Source organism: Oryctolagus cuniculus, chromosome 3 (assembly GCF_964237555.1).
Source record: "Oryctolagus cuniculus chromosome 3, mOryCun1.1, whole genome shotgun sequence".
In the NCBI taxonomy this organism is placed as follows: Eukaryota; Metazoa; Chordata; class Mammalia; order Lagomorpha; family Leporidae; genus Oryctolagus; species Oryctolagus cuniculus.
Window position 1 is genome coordinate 64907751 of NC_091434.1, and position 14475 is coordinate 64922225.

The 14475-nt window shown below is 38.9% G+C and overlaps 1 protein-coding gene across 2 annotated transcripts in view; it reads right to left on the minus strand.

Moving 5' to 3' along the window:
* Positions 1-14475, minus strand: part of MTX2 (metaxin 2) — a 78927-nt gene that overhangs the window by 18979 nt on the left and 45473 nt on the right. The window contains exon 4 of one of the 2 annotated variants that reach the window (XM_051848469.2): positions 11128-11252. The exons of the other annotated variant lie outside the window; for it this stretch is intronic. The gene's annotated coding sequence lies outside the window, so the exon portion shown is untranslated. The remainder of the gene's footprint in view (positions 1-11127; positions 11253-14475) is intronic. 2 annotated transcript variants of the gene reach the window in all.

The window sequence follows — 14475 nt, forward strand, 5'->3', positions numbered from 1 at the left end:
AAACACCCTACAAGCAACCAATCAACCTTTGAAAATGACAACACATTAAACACAGTATTTCCAATTTCAGAGAGAACTAATACAGAGTCACTCATTTGTTGAGCAATTGCTAAAGTGATAAAGCATATTTATTAAGACAAGAAAACTAAGAACTGGTAAACAAATAAACTGAAACTACAGCCAAGAAATACATCCATTCTTTGAATATAAATTTATTGAATAACGAAATGAAACAGTAGGGTATTTTTTAAAAACACACACATGCACATGCATACAGTACGTTATAGCCAGTACCTGACTTCCAAAACCCTGAAGCCTGAACAGCTTGATGTAGTTTTAACATACTGAATAAACTAATTCATAATGTCAAAAAATTCATTGAGGGGGTAGGTATCAGGCTATTTTTTACTTCAAAATAAAATCCAAAGGAAGAAAAAATTAACACCAGATCACCAATAACTGGCTAATAACTAGTTTTTAAGTACTGAACTTAAAAACATTTTCTCTCTCCAAGGTTTCAAAATATTTATTAAAATAACAGTGGAAAAACAAGAAAGGTATAAATGCAGAAAGACACAAAGAATGGAAGAGGTGGCAAAAGCAGACCAGGGATGTCAACCAGAGATTTATATAAGACGGAAAGCAGATTTAGCAGAGCAGAGGAAACTGAAAGCCAAGAGCTGCAGAAAAGAAAATCAATATATTTGCATCACAGCAACAAGGGAGATTCCAAAATTGGAAGCACCAAGTAGCACAGAGGGCAGAGGTGAGGTATGGGACTGCAGAGAGAAAGGTTAGACGAAAACCTCTACAAACCCTAGACAACCAGCCCTCCCTCTATTTGGCAGGAGACAGAGGTTTATTCTTTGAAGAAAGCCAACCAGAGAGGCTCCGAATTAGGCACCTGAGCACAGGAGAAGGCACCGGGTGAAGCACCACACTGAAAGTGGAAGGCGAGAGGTAAGCGCACACATTCACCGGAGAGATCCGCAGCACCTCTCTCCCTATTAGCTTCCAAACACAAGATCTCTCTCTGAAGAAAACAAGCATACAAATTCGGTTGGTTTTAGTTGGCAGGGGTTGGACTGGGAACAGTGGTCAACAAAAATGTCAGCACAATGTGTAAGTAGTCTACTGTGATACCCACATGGCAAAAAGCTCTGCATCTCCCCATCAACTTTTTGGTACCTCATTTTTAAATACAGATTGCTAGTGGAGATCAAGAGTTGAGGAAAGCCTCAAATATAAAATATACAAGCAAACCATAAGAATTAGAAGAAACAGAAAATGCAGAAAGCAGGAAACAGCTTCAATGAAAATTTAACAATAGCTAATGTTTATTGGGTACTTACTATACGCTAAGTACTTACATAAGTTTGCCCTATGAGGTAGGTATAACAAGTATCTCTAATTTAAGATGAGAAAACAGAGGTGGAGATGATTAAGTTAGGAAGAAAAGGAGGGGAGGAAGGATGAAAGAAGGGGGAAAAAAAAGGCCTGGTATATTTCTAGCACATGATAACTGTTAGCTCAATGAAGAACAAACACCTGAAAATGTGAACAAATTTACTAGTTCATCATACACAAAGTTTTTTAAGTGAATCAACTAGAACTTCTGATAATTAAAATGTTGAACAAAAACAGGCTGCTACGGAACAGGCTAAATTTAGCCTCGCAGTTAAGTTCGTCTGCATTTCACAAAGTCCCTTGGTTCAATTCCTGGCTCTGGCTTCTGACTCCAGCTTCCTGCTAACCTGGACAGCTGCAATGGCTCAATTGGATTCCTGTCTCCCAAAAGGGAAACCTGGATTGAAATACCAGATCCAAGCTCCAGCCTGGTTATTGTAGGCATTTGGGGAATGAACTGGTAGATAGGGGATACTGCTCTGGCTTTCTCTGTTGCTAAAATAATATGAGAAATTTTTTTTAAAAGGCTGCTTAGTCAAAATCCAAAATACAAGATATCTCACCATTAGTTGGAATCATTATGATGTTTTAAGACTTTGGTAAGGTCTACCAAAATCCTAAATGTCCACATATTTTCATCTAGTAATTTTATTATATAAATATAGCAACTATTTATATAAAATCATACAAAATATATATAAGGATATTCACATCTAAGCCCTATATATAGCAGCAATTAAAACAATATAGTTTAATCACCATCAATAAGAAGTAGGTTAAATGAGTTGCAGTGAATCCATTAATGTAATGTTTGCAGCCTTCAAAAGCAAATGAAGTCAGAAGTGTCACTGCAGCACAACAAGGAAGCCACTGCCTGCAACACCGGCTTCCTATATGGACATAAGTTCGAGTCTCTGCTGCTCCACTTCCGATTCAGCTCCCTGTTAACATGCCTGGGAGAGCCGGCGCCGCGGCTCACTAGGCTAATCCTCCGTCTTGCGGTGCCGGCACACCGGGTTCTAGTCCTGGTCGGGGTGCCGGATTCTGTCCCGGTTGCCCCTCTTTCAGGCCAGCTCTCTGCTGTGGCCCGGGAGTGCAGTGGAGGATGGCCCAAGCGCTTGGGCCCTGCACCCCATGGGAGACCAGGATAAGTACCTGGCTCCTGCCATCGGATCAGCGTGGTGCGCCGGCCGCAGCACACCAGCCGCAGCGGCCATTGGAGGTTGAACGGCAAAGGAAGACCTTTGTCTCTCTCTCTCACTGTCCACTCTGCCTGTCAAAAAAAAAAAAAAAAAAAAAAATGCCTGGGAAAACAGTGGAAGATGGCTCAAGTTCTTGGGCACCTGCACCCACGTGGGAGACCTGGAAGAAGTTCCTGGCTCCTGGCTTTGGCCTGCCCCACCCTGGCGATTGCAGTCATTTGGGGAGTGACTGTTGGTTACAGACTGAAATTCTCTCTCCCTCTCTCTGTGCCTCTCCTTTTCTCGCTGTAACTCTTAAAAAAATCTTCACCTGGACTCTTCATACTAAATTCCAAAAGACATTTCCCATTTCTCATCTAGAATCCTCTATAAGGGCTACTGAATGACAATAAAATAACATATAATAAATGCAGAATTGCCTTTTGTGTTGTTTCCTCTAAAGGCTTATGGCAAAACATTAAAGCCTAGCTCAATAAGGCCTGCACAAGGCTAATTTATTCCACTGTGTAGCTTCATGGTGGGTTAACTTGACAGAAGGATACAACTTTGAATAGCTAGGAAAATAAATCAACACATACTTATTGAGCACCTACTATTTATCAGGGACTATCTAGTCACTGAATATAGTGCAGTGTAAATGAAAGATCTCTGTGAGTGAGATCCCAGCAGAAAGAACGGGCCATCAAAGAAGGAGGTACCTTTCTCTGAAGGGAGGAGAGAACTTCCACTTTGATTATGGCCTTGTCTAAATAAGGTCAGAGTTTGTGAACTCAAGAGGCTTCCATAGCCTTGGCAGCTCATGACAAGAGCCTTGGGTGATCACTGACATCATAAGAGTGTCAATTATTAAATCAACAACAGGAGTCACTGTGCACTTACTCCCCATGTAGGATCTCTGTCCTTAATGTGTTGTACTATGTGAATTAACAGTATAACTACTACTCAAACAGTACTTTACACTTTGTGTGTCTGTGTGGGTGCAAACTGTTGAAATCTTTACTTATATATACTAAGTTGATCTTCTGTACATAAAGATAATTAAAAATGAATCTTAATGAAGAATGGGATGGGAGAGGGAGTAGGAGATGGGATGGTTTGTGGGTGGGAGAGTGGTTATTGGGGGAAAAACCACTATAATCCAAAAGTTGTACTTTCGAAATTTAAATAAAGTGTTCTAAAAAAAAGAATATAGTGCAGTGAACATAAAGTCTGAGCCCCCAAGGAGTCTGCATGCTAATGGAAACAGTGAGCAAGCAAATAAGCCAAAAGATAAGCATGGTAATTCCTGCTACTTACAAATATAAAGAAAGCAGTATAAAGGTATGGCTACCAAATACGGACAGCTTAGATAAAGGCTCAACAAGGCAACTTGTGAGCATAAACCTGAGGAAGTTTGGAAGCAAGCCATGTAGGTACCTACGCGAAGAGTAGTCCAAGCTCAAAGTTATGAAGCAGGCTTATGCATCAGCTGGTCTGTGTCAAGAACAGTCAGTGTGATTATGCAGGAGTTAGGAAATGAGTAGTGAAACAGGAGATCAGATAGGCAACCAACTTTGTAGGTCATTGTTTTTTACTTTGAGTGAGATAAGGAATCCTCAGAAGGTACTGAGCTAAGGATTGCTGGAATCTGACTGACACATTAAAGAAATATAAACAGCTATACACAAATTAAATTCAAGAGGGTAGGACCATGAAAACAGGAAAACTAGTTAGAAGCATTTTGTAGTGACCTAGGCAAGAAATAATGGTTGCCTGAATGTGGTTGGAGGGGAGAATTAGTGATGGAGGTGGCAGGAACTCAGATTCTGGCTATGTGTTTTTTAAAAAAAATTTTTTTGATATATCCTAGACACTATTGTTAGAAATGTATCATGAACTTTTTTTTATAGAGATTTTATTTATTTATTTGAGAAGTAAGAGTTACAGACAGTGAGAGGAAGAAAAGAAAGGTGTTCCATCCAGTGGTTCACTCCACAAGTGGTCGCAATGGCCAGAGCAGGGCCAAAGCCAGGAGCCAGGAGCCAGGAGCTTCTTCCAGGTCTCCCATGCGGGTACAGGGGCCCAAGCACCTGGGCCATCTTCCACTGCCTTCCCAGGCCACAGCGGAGAGCTGGATTGGAAGAGGAGTAGCTGGAACTAGAACTGGTGCCCATGTGGGATGCCAGCACAGCAAGTGGAGGATCAATCCACTGTGCCACAGTGCTGGCAGCTTAAATAACTTTTAAAGGTTTATTTATTTATGTATTTAAAAGGCAGAGTGACAGGGAGAAAAGGAAAAAGGGAGAAAGATCTTCCACCCACTAATTACGCTCCAAAAATCTACAACAGCCAGCTATGGTCCAGGCCAAAGCCAAGGAAGCAGGAACTCCATCTGGGTCTTGACCCATACAGGTAGCAAGAATTCAGTACTTAGGCCAGCATCTGGTACCTCCCAAGCACATTTAGCAGGAAGCTGGATTGGAAATAGAGGAGCCAGGATTCAATCCCAGGCACTCAGATATGGTAAGGGGGTATCCCAAGTGGTAGCTTAACCCACTGCACCACAATGCCCACCTCCTGGCTATATTGTTAAGGGAAGACCAAGAGAATTTGCTGACAACTCAATGTGAATATAGGAAAAAGAACTCCAAAGATGACTCAAAGTTTCTGGTATAAACAACTAAAAAGACAGAAGTGTCATTTCCAAGGTAGGAAAAACTGAGATCAGCAGGAATGCTGGAAGGAAAGGAACTTGAAAGTCTAAAAATGGTTTTCCCTAAGTATACTTCTGATAGAAAATGAACAGCAAACAGCTTTTCTCTTTTCAAAAAGTTAGAGTTGCTAGAGCCGGCGCTGTGGCACAGTGGGTCAACATCCTGGCCTGAAGTGCCCGCATCCCATATGGGCGCCGGTTCAAGACCCGGCTGCTCCACTTTTGATCCAGCTCTCTGCTTTAGCCTGGGAAAGCAGTAGAAGATGGCCCAAGTCCTTGGGCCCCTGCACCCTCGTGGGAGACCTGGAGGAAGCTCCTGGTTTCTGATTGGCACAGCTCTGGCCATTGCGGCCAGTTGGGGAGTGAACCATCAGATGGAAGACCTCTCTCTCTCTTTCTCTCTCTCTCTCTGCCTGTCCTCTCTCTGTGTAACTGACTTTCAAATAAATAATAATGATAAAAAAAGGCAACTCTTTAAAAAAAAGAGTTGCTAATTGAGGGTGCAACTATGTGCTCTGGAAACCACAGAAGCAGGGACTATTAAAAAGTTGAGACTCTCAATCTCAAAGACCACCCCACCTCTTTGGTAGACACAATTGATAAAATTGCCCACAAGTCAATATAATTTTTGTAAGCACTCTCCCAAAGGTATGGTACCATCAAAGTGTTAAGAAATGAGTAGAGCTATAGATACTATACAGAATAAGAACACAATCAAGGACAGTTTTTATGTTTGATCTTTTCTATTTCCTGCATCTACAACCTACAAACATTACAAATTGAAGTCAATCTAACTTCTTGGTTAAGTAAGAAGCTCTAGTGGCAGGTATTAGGCCTGGCAGTTAAGGTGCCCACATGCCATATCAGAGTACCTAGGTTCAAAACTCGGCTCCATTTCTTGACTCTTGCTTCTTTTTAATGCAAACCCTATGAAGCAGCAGTGACAGTTCATGTAATTGGGTTCCTGCCATTCATAAGGGAGTTCTGGATTGAGTTTCCAGGTCTCAACTTTGGCCTTGGCCTAGCTGCAGCCATCACTAGTCTTTAAACAACAAACCAATCAACAGGATCTCAACCTATCTCTCTGCCTATCAAATAAATGAATAAATGTTTAAAATTGTGCTTAAAAACCTAAGATATCAATCAATGTTCTTTGTCATAAGTGCATTAAATTTTTAAAATTTCTGAACTCAGTTCAGAAAGTGGTGAAACAGGCCCAACTTGATCATACAGAAACACAATCAGCCTGATGTTGGCTCATAGAGACTGTTGTCCTTATCATAATCTAAAATAATCTTGTTACCTATTGCTGAATTCTAAGCCATACCACTCAAGCCTGAGAATCATCAGCACATTCCTATTCCTTAAATCCCACAGATTGGGTAACCTAACCAGAATCTAATGAATCCTGACAGAGTATGGATTAAAGAAGCAAGCTGTCTATGTGGAAGACTACAGCATAAATACATCTGAAAAGCAGAATTCTCATACGAATCCTAAGAGTCAGTATGTAACACAAGGAGTTAACAGAGCAAAAGCCTCTCAGGAAAAGAGCTCTGGGCAGAATCTTGGTGACTGTGTTAGCCTGATAAAGTTCTTTACCTTTTTCATTTCTCAAAAGAAGACAATATATTTGGCAAATTACTTAAGGTACTATATGCAAAACACTACATACCATCTGACACAGAGTTCAATAAAGTATTGTTAATATTTAGTACAGAGGGATTCAAAAGGTTTGTGGGAAAATGGATAACACACAGTACAAAGGGATTCAAAAGGTTTGTGGAAAAACGGGTAACACACGGGGCTGTGCTGTGATGTATTAGGCTAAGCCTAATCATACAGTGCCAGCATCCCATATCAGCACCAGTATGTGTCCCAGCTGCTCCTCTTCCAATCCAGCTCTATGTTATGGCCTGAGAAAGCAGCAACCAGGTGGGAGACCCAGAAGAAGCTCCGGGCTCCTGGCTTCAGATCAGCTCAGCTCCAGCTGTTGGGGCCATCTGGAAAGTGACCCAGTGGATGGAAGACCTTGCTCTCTGTTTCTCCCTGTGTGTAACTCTACGACTCAAATAAAGAAATAAAATCCTTTTTTTCTTGCAGCTATGTTATTTTATTTATTTTTTACGGAGATTCATTTATTTCAAAAATTAAACATAAAATGTCAAAAAATGCAATCAGAAATATTTGGGGACATCTTCATTCTATTGTGGATAACAATTTATCAAAAACCCCATTATCTTCATTGTTCCCGTTTCCCCTCTTCCAAGAAATGGGAACTAAGTCTCTCATCTTCACTGGCTGTCAAATAAATAGGCTTGATCAACAATTTATATGGTGATATTGGAGCTTCACAGTGAAGACAGTAACTCTTTTTACTGCCAAAACTGTAGCAAATACTAAGCTACAGGTTTTACTTTATGCTGAAATTTAAGCAATAGTGACAAAAGACCAAAGACCACAGACAGTATTTTGTAACATATTAAGGGTCCTTCTCCTGAGGCACGTTGATCTTCCTAATCACATTTTTTAGGTTAATATTAACTATGATTACATTTTTCACAAGAAGTATTTATTTAAAATGAGTTGATAGATGCCTGCTAAACAGATTTGATAAATGAATAATTCAGAGTACACCCTACACATGTGGCCAGCAGACTCAAGTTTAACAAGAAGTGCTCATTGAGCAATATACCTTAAAAAGTTTTTCAACTGAAATATTTATTCCCTGTGAATTTGAAATGTCTTGAGTATATAAAATTGAGTTGAGAAGATCCAAAGCTATTCTCACTATTGCTCTGCCTAGGGTCCTTCCCAACATTTCAAAAAGTAAAAAAAGAAAAATTTCTTTTGGTATCAAAAACCTACCACAATACATACAAAGAAGTCATGGTCACGTAAAGTAGGAACCCTCCACTCTATAACAGCAAATTTTCTTTGTAGATTTTTCTGGTTTTTTTTTTTTTTTTTTTCCACAGAGACCTTTTATTTAAGGTCTACAAACTTCATGCATTTCATAAATTAAAAAAAAAAGGTAACATGAATTTCCATGTACTTTTTTAAAAAAAGATTTTATTTATTTATTTGAAAGGCAGAGTTATAGAGAAGAAGAGGCAGAGAGAAAGAGAGAGAGAGAGACAGAGACAGGTCTGAAGGTAGAAGCCAGGAGCTTCTTCCAAGTCTCCCACGCAGGTGCAGGGGCCCAAGGACTTGGGCCATCTTCTACTGCTTCCCCAGGCCACAGCAGAAAGCTGGATCAGAAGTAGGGCAGCCTAGACATGAACCAGTGCCCATATGGGATGCTGGCACTGCAGGCTATGGCCTTACCCATGTACTTTTTGAAGTCTCCACATAGTAACAGTACTAGTAGTAATAAATACTCACTTGTCCATCTGCAAAAGAAGAGACTACCTAATCTTAGTGACTCCCAAAGAAAGCTTTCCATTAATATTTAATGCAAGTTATCAATAAACATTTGCTTAATGAACAAGCCATAGACATTCATAATAATAAATACAAACATACTTAAGGTCATAGAAAACCAGGAAGCTACAATAAAGATTAGCATTTTATAATTTTATGGATCCAAAACTCAGTGATTTAAAGTGAGATTTAACTTTAGTTGACATATTTTAAAAATTCAATAGCTATAAATATGATACTGCTTTGGAAAAGAAAATAACTTAAGGAAAAATAGTTACCAGTGCTGGAATCAGAAACTGCAATTCAATAAGCACAAAAAGCTTTAAATAGAGCAAATTTGTAATTGAAAATGTGAAATGCTATTTGAGAGAATGTATAATGGCACATCACATTAGAGAATAGAACCTTCCTTAATACAACTCTCACCTGAAAACTATTTCTGGAATATTTGACTCAATTTTAGATATATCAACATCTGACAGTTGTAGAAAAAACAAAATCAGGCTTTTTCTGTAAGCAACAGAAGAGACAATCAGAATAGGAAAGCATGTAACCTTTTCCTGTTAGAATTACATATAAATAGAATAAAGTTGTAGGGTCAAACTTTTATGGAAAAGAGCTATAAAATAACCAAAAGGCACTGAAAAAATAATTCTTAGACTACCCAAGAAGCTAACAACACACCAGTTCCATAGCTGGAGTTCAATGAACAATTAGAGTTCCTTCTGTAATAAATGTCTTTATTAAAGTTTTGTTAATTACAGACAAAAAAATATCAAGTAAGAAAAAATACTAAAGTGCTTAGAATAAGCAGAACAGTAGATGGCAGAGACATTAAATATATTAACTTTATTTTCATTAACTGATAGTAACAATATTGAATCATTTGCTAATGAGCAGCACCAACTATCTTTTTTATTCCAAAAACAAAATGAACATTTCTCCTACAAGTTAAATACCTAACAAGGGGCCAGTGCTGTGGTGTAGAGGGTAAAGCAGCTGCCTGCAGTGCTGGCATCCCATATGGGCACCAGTTAGAGTCCCAGCTACTCCACTTCCAATCCAGCTCTCTGCTATGGCCTGGGAAAGCAGAAGAAGATGGCCCAACTCCTTGGGCCCCTGCACCCGTGTGGGAGACCTGGAAAGAAGCTCCTGGCTCCTGGCTTCAGATCAGCACAGCTCTGGCTGTTGCGGCTGACTTGGGAGTAAATCAGCACATGGAAGATCTCTCTCTCTCTCTCTCTCTCTCTCTCTCTCTCTCTCTCTGCCTCTCCTTCTCTCTTTGTGTAACTCTGACTTTCAATAAATAAATCTTAAAAAAAAATATCTGGGACTGGCACTGTGGCATAGCAGATAAAGCTGCCGTCTGCAGTGCCAGCATCCCATATGCGAGCCAGTTCAAGTCCCAGCTGCTCCACTTCCAATCCAGCTCTCTGCTATGGCCTGGGAGGGCAGTAGAAGATGGCCCAAGTCCTTGGGCCCCTATGCCCGTGTGGGAAACCTGGAGGAAGCTCCTGGCTCCTGGCTTTGGATCAGCACAGCTCTGGCCATTGCGGCCAACTGGGGAGTGAACTAGCAAATGGAGGACTCTCTCTCTCTCTCTCTCTCTCTCTGTAACTCTGACTTTCAAATAAATAAATATATATTTTAAAAAATATATATCTAACAATAATCTCTTTAACTGCACCGAAGAAATAAAGTCAGCACTGCTTGCAACAAAAATATAGAATTCTAAATTTTTAAGAATTGTCCTCATTAAATAGCTTTTAAAAGATTAAATACTTTACAGTGATTAAAACTATAGAACTTAAGAGATTATAAACATAGCTTCTAAATTATGCAAGCCATATTAACAAAGTCATTCAAATTCTAGATAGGGAACAATCCACTTTCAGTCCAATCAGGTAAAGCTATCCTTAGACAGCAGACCTTGGGTTTTCTTCTTCAGGACAAAGCTTCTACTCATTTCATAATTAAATTAGAAAAATTCTATATAAGAATTCACTAAGGACTATTCTCAAGCATGCAATACCATTTTCAGGGCACAAAATGAAAATGGTTCTGAATGTTAATTCAGATCCTGTTTCACAAGGACAAAAAGGAAAATCTGTGACGACAACTGAAGAATTATTTTCTACCTTACTGAAGAGGCATGTTTTAAAATTAAAAACCATGAACAAATCTATCTACAAAATAATTCATTTTTTATATCAAACAGCTGCAGATCCTGTAATTGGAATAATGTATCTAAGGTTACAAATGAAAAGTGTTAGGTATCATTCTTGAAGTGACAGATTAAGTTCCTAATCCAGTTACTGTAATAGCCATATTTGTAGTTTAACATAAATTAAGACCTTAATTATATTTGTGACTTTTTCAACAAAATAACAAATTCCTTTGTACCTGTGAATGTAATTTATAGCAAAGCCAGGTTCATTTTCCAAACCAATCTATTTCACACTGCAGAAGTACTCTGGTATAATGGTGTAATGTAATTCTTGTTGTAGAATGTTGAAAGAGTAGATTCACTAAAAGCACAGAAGAGGTTTGAAGATAAATGAAGATGCTATTCATTCAAGGGTAATTTCATCTTAGAACTATATGAAAGATGTTTCACTCACACAGGGTAGTGTATGGCCTCAAATTTAAGTGTGTTTTCAGCTCAAATATAATGCTGCTAGATCGATTATGTTGATACTGTATATCTAATAATGAAGAATTCTAGCCTTTTTCTGTTGAAAAAAATTGACTGTCATTTTTTTCATCTTACTACTATGTCTTTATTGCTCTGTTTAACAGCAGCAAATTTTAAAATCCTGCTTGCTATTTACTTTTTAAACAAAAAAAGAGTACAGCTGATACTCTAACTTGCAATCTCTCACAACTACAGGAGTATTAATTTTTGCTAAATTAAATAAATACATTAGCAAATCATTACCGTGTTCAGCCATTTTACATTATTTCACTGATTACTAAAAATGGTAACTCTAATAGTCACCTAATTCTATATTAAATACATAGTACTTCATAGCCACAAATCCTAAAATACTATTTTTTATGTTTTATATACATCAGTCCATTTGTTTTCAGAGACTAGTATTAATATTGAATTTTTTTAATCTGCTAAACTCTGTTTGCAGTTTAAGTTCACAATTATATACTTAGCACTCCAGGTTTTATAGGTATAAATCACCAATCACTCTAATACTTCTAGTATATAAGTAATAATGCAATATAACTAATCTACAGAATTTAAATTCTGTGGCATCAAGGAAACAGCTACAGCATCTATTTCGCTCATTTTCGAATACCAAACATATTTTCACAAATTCTTTTATCTAATCAATGTTCACTAAATCCTCCTTGCCCTTACTGTTCCTTTCCTTCTAACCCTGAAAGTGAACACAGAGCCTCATTTTGTAGAGGGCAGTCAAAATGAGAGGAATAAGCAAAAATCTAAAATTTTACACTTTATGAAACTTTTAAAAAGTTATACACATTTTCAACATTTGCTTTCATATAAAAAATTACTTCTCTATTATAACACTTCCAATGGTGCCAGACTGCTTTTTATTTATATCAGGTGTAAACTGATACTTTGAAATTTCACACACCCTGAATAACTTATTTAAAGCAAAAATGTACTCAATCAAACCGAAAACTCAAAATCATTTCCTCTAAAATTCTGCAGGTAAGCTGTCCACTGTAGCCCTGTGAATGCCTGATACTCTTACTGCACCTATATTTTCATACTCACAACTATTCTCCAATGTAACCACGAACCTGCAGTCCCAAAAAACAGAGATCTCTCTTGCTCTTCCCCAAACACCACATTAGGATTAACATGTAACCACTAATTAAATATGTCTACCTAAAAAGCATAATTTGCTAAAAAGGAAAAAGCAAAGGTCAGCTAAGTTTTTATCAGCAGATCTGACATGTTAGTGTTCATGACCCAGCATTAATGGAATTTATAAAAACGCTGACTTTTTTAAAGTGTTATGACATATTCAACAGAAATAAAATAAGTATTTTTTCTGTTTTCTTCCATTCATTTTTAGAAATGAAGTGTTTACTCACATAGAGTAAGGGAAAAGCTTAAATATTACTTCTTATTTGAAGTAAAAATGAGATTAACTTTCTCATGCAGCATTGTAATAATGATCATAGTTTGAGACAGCAAAAAATAAATTCAAATTTCTATATCATCTAGATTTAGCCAGACAAAAAAGGAAATTCAGTTTCTTTTTTAAATGACTTCATATATGTTAAATGAAATTCTGTGTAAAACTTACCACAGAGACCAGCGCTGTGGTGTAGCAAGTTAAGTCGTCGCCTGCAGCACCAGCATCCCATATGGGTGCTGGTTTGAGTCCACGCTGCTCCACTTCCAATCCAACTCCCTGCTAATGTGATTGGGAAAGCAGCTGAAGATGGTCCAAGTGCTTGGATCCCTGCACCCACATGGGAGACCCAGATGAAGCTCCTGGCTCCTGGCTTCAGTCTGGTCCAGCCCTGTCCTTTGGGGAGTGAAACACATGATGGAAGCCTTCTCTCTCTCTGCCTTTGCCTCTCCCTCTCACTCTCTGTAATTCTGCCTTTCAAATAAATAGGTAAATCTTTAAAAAAAAAAAAAAAAAAAAACTCACTAGAAAGTAACATGTTATTATATAAAGATATTCACAAAACATGTACGTATATAAATCTTAAAAGTAAAAATAGGCACTAATTCTGCATTCAATATCATCTTTTTTTAAGATTTATTAATTTATTTGAAAGGTAGAGTTACAGAGAGGCAGCGGGGGGGGGGGGGGTGTCTTCCATCAATTGATTCACTCCCCAAACGGCTGCAATGGCTGGAGCTGGACCGAACCAAAGGAGCTTCTTCTGGTTCTCCCAGTGCAGGGGCCCAAGGACTTGGGCCATATTTTACTGCTTTCCCAGGCCATAGCAGAAAGCTGCATAGAAGTGGAGAGCCTGTACTCGAAGTGGCATCCATATGGGATGCTGGCACTGCAGGCAGTGGCTTTACCCACTACACCACAGCACTAGCCCCACAATATCATCTTTTTTTTTTTTTTTTTTTTGACAGGCAGAGTGGACAGTGAGAGAGAGCGACAGAGAGAAAGGTCTTCCTTTGCCATTGGTTCACCCTCCTAATGGCTGCTGCGGTCAGTGCACTGCGGCCGGCGCACCACGCTGAAACCAAGCCAGGAGCCAGGTGCTTCTCCTGGTCTCCCATGTGGGTGCAGGGCCCTAGGACTTGGGCCATCCTCCACTGCACTCCCAGGCTACAGCAGAGAGCTGGCCTGGAAGAGGGGCAACCGGGACAGAATCCAGCACCCTGACCAGGAATAGAACCCGGGGTGCCGGCGCCACAGGTGGAGGATTAGCCTATTGAGCCGTGGCGCCGGCCAATCACAATATCATCTGTGTTTCAACTGCTTTCACATTTTTTTCAAAAGAATTTCCATTTATTACCTAAGCTGAGCTTCATAATAACACATAACATACATAAGACTGCTTTTATTTGATTATAAAGATCCAAACACTAAGACACATTTGTCTTTTACACCATAATATAAACTACAAAATGTAAGATATAACTTGCTCTGGAATGTCAAGAATAATTTGTGAACAAATGTTCACTTATTGTTGGGTAAAATTCAAAGGTCTGTGTCAGGGAACAAAGTGCTAGGAGTGGGGACCACAACTCAGACTCCTAAGGTTTGCAATACCATTCTGCCAACT